This window comes from Antechinus flavipes, chromosome 1 (assembly GCF_016432865.1).
Source record: "Antechinus flavipes isolate AdamAnt ecotype Samford, QLD, Australia chromosome 1, AdamAnt_v2, whole genome shotgun sequence".
In the NCBI taxonomy this organism is placed as follows: Eukaryota; Metazoa; Chordata; class Mammalia; order Dasyuromorphia; family Dasyuridae; genus Antechinus; species Antechinus flavipes.
The window spans coordinates 666,298,454-666,304,409 of NC_067398.1; the positions used below are offsets into that span (position 1 = coordinate 666,298,454).

A 5,956-nucleotide genomic window follows, 5' to 3' on the forward strand; every position below is an offset into this window, starting at 1 on the left:
CCCAAGGTTCATAGTATCTTCTCCTCTTTATGGAAGACTCACTTGACTTTACTAAAAGGCAATGGGAGGGTTTTAAAAGGGAAATGGGAACCTTAAATTTTCTCAATCCCAATCCCAGTCACCCAGGTGACTCACTAATTCTTGGCAAAAGGAAAAGTCCTCTTATGGATTTGAACCTCTTAGAGCTATTTCCTTCCCTCATCAGTTGCTACCTGGGCTGAGCATTTACCTGACTGATTTCAAACTTTTCTCAGCTGGTTTATCTCCTGAGTAGAATTAATCCTGTGTTTTTGCTAGCCCACTTTTGCTTTTGCTTTCTCCAAGTGTCTCTCTTCAGGAGTTTACCCGATTGGAAGGGGAATTCCTAAGCCAAGTCCAAGGACCACCAGAGAAGTCTCCAGAGGGTACCTGCCTAAGGATTTCATATAGGAGAGACCTTTCATGAACAGGAAATATCCCCAGAATAAGTCCCCAAACTGTGTGAAACAGTGACTCTTACCCAAATTAAAATCCGAGATTGTCAAGATAAAAAAAAAAAAGGGATTTATTACAATCTCATGAAAAAGGGCAATTCCCAAAAGAAAAGGTGTCAGTAGAGGAGTGTAAAGCACAAATTGCAAAACACAAGATTAAATAGAACATAGAGGTAGAAGCCCACAACTCCCCTGACATTTCTCTCATTATCTGGGGGAGTCCAGATGTATACTCTAAGTGCAGAAACCTGTCCCAGAAACAAAGAATACTAATAAATAGCAAACTCTTAATTCAACTTTCCCTAGAGAACTACTATTCAAACAGATATTCTTGGATGAGAGAATTTTTTTACCTGAATTTCCAAAACCTTTAAAAGAAGTACTTAAATGCTAAAAAGGTGGGGAGGGGAAAATGTTCATGCAAGACCAGCTTTTTAGATATGGCTCAACTTGCTATTGCAAAGTCTCAAGTCACAATTAGGGCATAGGTCAAGTTCACATTCCCATGAGAGGACTTCACTCAGTTTATCTCATTCACCTTTTTTCAGCAATGCCTTGGTGGGTTCCTTCATTATTGGCCAAAATTCACCAATTATCCATTTGAAGGCTGTGTGACTGTGAGCAGAATTTCCTATCACTTTCCTGAAATACAGTTAACTTTGTTGTAAAATGAGGGTGATAATCCTTATAACAGCTCCTTCACATAGTGTCTGGTAAATTGTAAAGCACTTCAGATATATGAGTTAATGTCATTATTATTTGGTTTCCTGTCCCCTCCTCTTCCAGCTAACTGTCACCATATCTGGACTTTCTGACTACAGAGTCCATCCCCCCTTTCTCTTCATCCTCTCCCACACATGGCCAATTACAAGAGGGCTACTTTTCCATGGCTGATTTAATAATACGGACACATTAATATAGCACTACTAGCAGTGCAAACTTTATATACATTATCATCACAATAATTCAAATGATATATACTTCAGGCAGTATTACCTCTATTTTATTAATGAGATAAATTAAGCTCTAAAAGTTTTACTTGCCCAGAGCCACCAGCTGGAAATAGTGCAACATCTGAATCCATATCAATCAGTTAGTCAAGAAGAATGATTTATTAAGTACATATAAAGAAAGAGGCAGCATATAAATTAAAATTTACAGAATGGGTAAGAATCCAAGAGTTTTAGGATATAGAGAGGGCAATGTTAAAAATAACATGAAAGCAGAAACTTGTAGGTCATAAATAGGGACCAGCACAAAGTTCAGGTTGGTCAGCTCATGGATTTTGTATGGCAAAGAGTAAAATTAGATTTATGGAAAAGATAAGGAGGTACAAAATGATCAAAGGAATTCGAATACCAGAATAAGATGCTTGAATTTTAAGGGATAATAGAGAATTATGGGAAACCTTTGATCAAAAGAATGATTATCTTTTTGTGAAACTCTTTACTTTGCCATCTATTTATTTTATGTGGCACAAGGAGGACACAGGAAGAGCAAGATGAACATACCAACAGATAATGTGGGGTGATGAAGAAGGCATATTTAAATTAATATAGTTATAGTTTTATCCTTTATCTAGAGAACAATGATCTAAAGCTCTCTGAAAGATGTCCATCTCATTTAATACCCCCTTCCTTCCTCTCATCCCTTCATTTTCAGTGTCTCCTCTTCTATTACTTCCTCAAATTCAACATTGCTATGTATAACTGTACAGATTCCCACTTAACTTATATTTACAATATAAATTTTCTCATTGTATACACTGTGAGGTGTATAGTACAATTATCATCACCTCTTTTTTACAATTGAGGAAATGGAAGTCCAAAGGAGGGAAGTGAATTTTCTATGCTATGACTATCACAATTAATGATGGATGCAGCTGGAGCTCAACACTTTTGGATCTTCTGGCTCCAAATCCATAGTTGTTCTCAGCCCCTTACAATACCTCTTTTAGAGAGGCATCTCTAACTAGGAGCTCTATTCCTGCCTTTTCTCCTCACTCTTAACCCTATTTGACTTGAGTAGTTAAAGCTCTCCTCTGCTCTCAGTTCTTCCCCATTCCTGAATGAATTCTTGTGCTCTGATTCAAACCTTCTCTCTTCCCTCAACTGATCTCTAAATGTCCTAGCCTCCAAAACGTAAAGTGCCACTTATTTGAAATTCTTCAAATCTCTCTGAATGGAGGACATTGTCTACATGCTGTAGATGAGGATGAGGGGAGTAAAAAGCATTAGAAAGCCTGTGAAGCTGTATAGACACAGATGCATACAATCCCCAAAACTTTTAGAACAATGGATCACAATTTTTTAAATGAAATTAAATGAGTCTTATATTTGGATTTAAAAATCAATTGCACAAGTATAGCATGCTAAACTTTAAATCAGGAAGGCCTGTGTTCAAGTCTTTCCTTTGACACAAGCTTAATAACCATGGGCAAGTAAATGAATATTTCTAAGTCTCAGTTTCCTCATCTGTAAAATAACTGAGTTGGATTATGGCCTTTAAGATCCTCCCCAGCACCAGACCTATCATTACATAATCTTAGGAAATAAAAGATAGAGGAAGGGTAACTAGGCAATAGTTGGCACGGAAAAGTGAACGTTTTAGCAAATTGTAAAGTGAGTATAAGTTAAAATGGCAGCCAGAAACCTGCAATGACTTTAGGGTTTGGATGTTGCCTTAAGAAAAATTCATATCATAAATCATCAGTTTGGAACCCAAAGGGATCATCATTTTTGCCTATGGGGAAACTTAGATATAGAGAAGGGTCTGATTTCTCTGACCTAAATTCACACAGATAAATTTAATGTAAAAGCCAATACAACATACACTGGCTCCAAATCCAACACTCTTCTGCCTGTCCCATGCATTATCAAAAAGTCAGCAAAATGACTGTCTTGCTCTATTATAATACTAAAAAAAAACCTGAAGTATTGTGCTCAGAGCCAAGCAGGACAATACTAGGAAGAATATTGACATATTGGAGAATATCCATAGGAAGCCATATCCAAGATGGAGAGGGGACTGTAAACCTTGTTAAAAAATTATTTTATAAATTTGAGGTTGTTTGGTCCAAAGTAGATAAGGCTCAGAGGAAACATAGTATCTACGTTTAAGGATCTAAAATGCTGTCATGCAGAAGAGTGGTTAGATTTCTTCTGCTTGGCCCTAGGGAGCAGAATCAGGAGAAACCACAGGAATTTAGAACCATATTTTCAGATCAGGTAACAATCTGCCTTAGGGGAGAGGAATTTCCTCACCATGAGGTTCTTATACCATTGAAATAAAAGGTCTTGAAAAGTTGAGTGGATTGATGCTCTCTGCAATGACTGGACTAGATACCCTCTGAAGTTCATTCTAACTCTCAGAGTTTATGATTCAATGACAACTTTATTTTTCTCATATCCAACTCTGGCAAAGCCTCCATGCTAAGGTCAAATCATACCGTGGTGACTGAGTTCATCCTCATTAGCTTTTCCACATTCCCCCATCTTCAGGTAAAGTTCTTTCTGGTACTTCTATTGATGTATTTGTTCACACTGCTGGGCAACCTTCTCATCATGTTGACAATTCAAAGTGAGTGAAGCCTCCATACACCTATGTATTTCTTCCTATGTGAACTTTCTATCTCAGAAATTTCCTATACTTTTGCATAGTCCCTTGCATGCTCAGTAACTGGATCTCCAATCACCACACCATCTCCTTCTTGGGTTGTGTCAATCATGTTCTTTACTTCATATTTGCCTTCACCCACTCTTTTCTGCTCATGATCATGGGTTATGATCACTATGTGGCCATCTGCCACCCTTTGTGGTATAATGTGCTCATGAATCTACAAGGATGTGCTTGTTAGCTTGGTGGCATGGTAATTGGGCTAGTGGTTACACTTTCCATTTTTCACTTGAATTTCTGTGGGACCAATAAAATCCATCATTTCTTCTGCCATGTACCCCCTTTTGTGAAGCTAGCCTATGGAGACATTTTAGTAGTGATTTTAGGAATGGGAATAGATTGCATCTCAGGTCTATTAGGCTGCTTCCTCTTCATCCTCCTCTCCTATCCCTTATTGTAGCTACCATCTTGAGAATTCCTTCAACTGAGGGGCTGTTGCAAAGCCTTCTCTACCTGTGTCTCCCATCTCACTATAGTAGTTGTGAACTATGGCTTTGCTTCTGTCATTTATCTTACACTCAATGATCCAGAATTCTTGAAAGGGGGCATTCTGATGGGCATTGCTACACTCCTCTCACTTCCTTTCTGAGTCCTATCATCCTATCATCCTGAGAAACAAAGTGTTAAAGAATGTCCTGAAGAAAGTTTTCTTCAGTAATCAATATTCCTTGATACTTTGATAAGTGGATTATCACGTTGTTAGGAATTAGCATTATTTGATTTTCTTTTGAGCTGTTATGCAATAGAATGATCCTTAGATGAATGAATGAATGAACAGACTTATTCTTTTAACTCACATGAGTCACAATAATAATATTATATTATGATTAACTTTGCAAAGCACTTTAAATATTATATTATTTGGTCCTCACAACCACTTATCTTTGAAATAGGCAATATTATTGTCCTCATTTTACATATTAGGAAACAAGTTAAATGGATGCTCAAGTCACATAGATGGTAGATATCTAAGATTTGGAACTCAGGACTTACTTATTCTAAATACAATATTCTATCTACAATACTACCAAGATTTATAACTCAAGACTTACTTATTCTCATACAATACTCTATTCTGAATCAAGGCTAGTTTTTTTAAAATAACTTTTTATTGATAGAACTCATGCCAGTGTAATTTTTTACAGCATTATCCCTTGCATTCACTTCTGTTCTAATTTTTCCCCTCCCTCTCTCCACCCCCTCCCCCAGATGGCAAGCAATCCTTTACATGTTGAATAGGTTACAGTATATCCTGGATACAATATATGTGTGCAGAACCAAAGAGTTTTCTTGTTGCACAGGAAGAATTGAATTCAGAAGGTATAAATAACCTGGAAAGAAAAATAAAAAATGCTGCAGCTCTGATTGGACGCAGCTCGGAGCATGGCATGTGTTTCACCTAGTGGGGGAGAAGGGGAAACGGACGGTGCATGCAGAGGGTACCGTAATGTAGCGTGTAGCGCAAGGGATCACCTTCACTACAGTAGCAATCTCAATAGGGCTTATTTTGGGGGAGGGCTTATTATCGGGGAAACACGGTAGCAAAATATAAAACAAACCCACACAAATCATCAGCATTTCTATACATTACTGACAAAGCCTATTGGCAAGAGATAGGAAGAGAAATTCCATTTAAAATCAATGTAGACAAAATAAAATACTTAGGGGTCTACCTGCTAAGACAAAACCAAGACTTATATGAACACAATTACAAAACAGTTCTCATACAAATGAAGTCAGATCTAAACAATTGGAAAAATATCAATTTCTCAAGGCTGATCTAATATAATAAAAATTACAATTCTGCC

General features: G+C 37.3%; 1 pseudogene; it reads left to right on the top strand.

Moving 5' to 3' along the window:
* Positions 1-3,901: 3,901 nt before the first annotated feature.
* LOC127548301 (olfactory receptor 10H1-like) lies at positions 3,902-4,828 on the top strand (annotated as a pseudogene).
* The last annotated feature ends 1,128 nt before the right edge of the window (positions 4,829-5,956 follow it).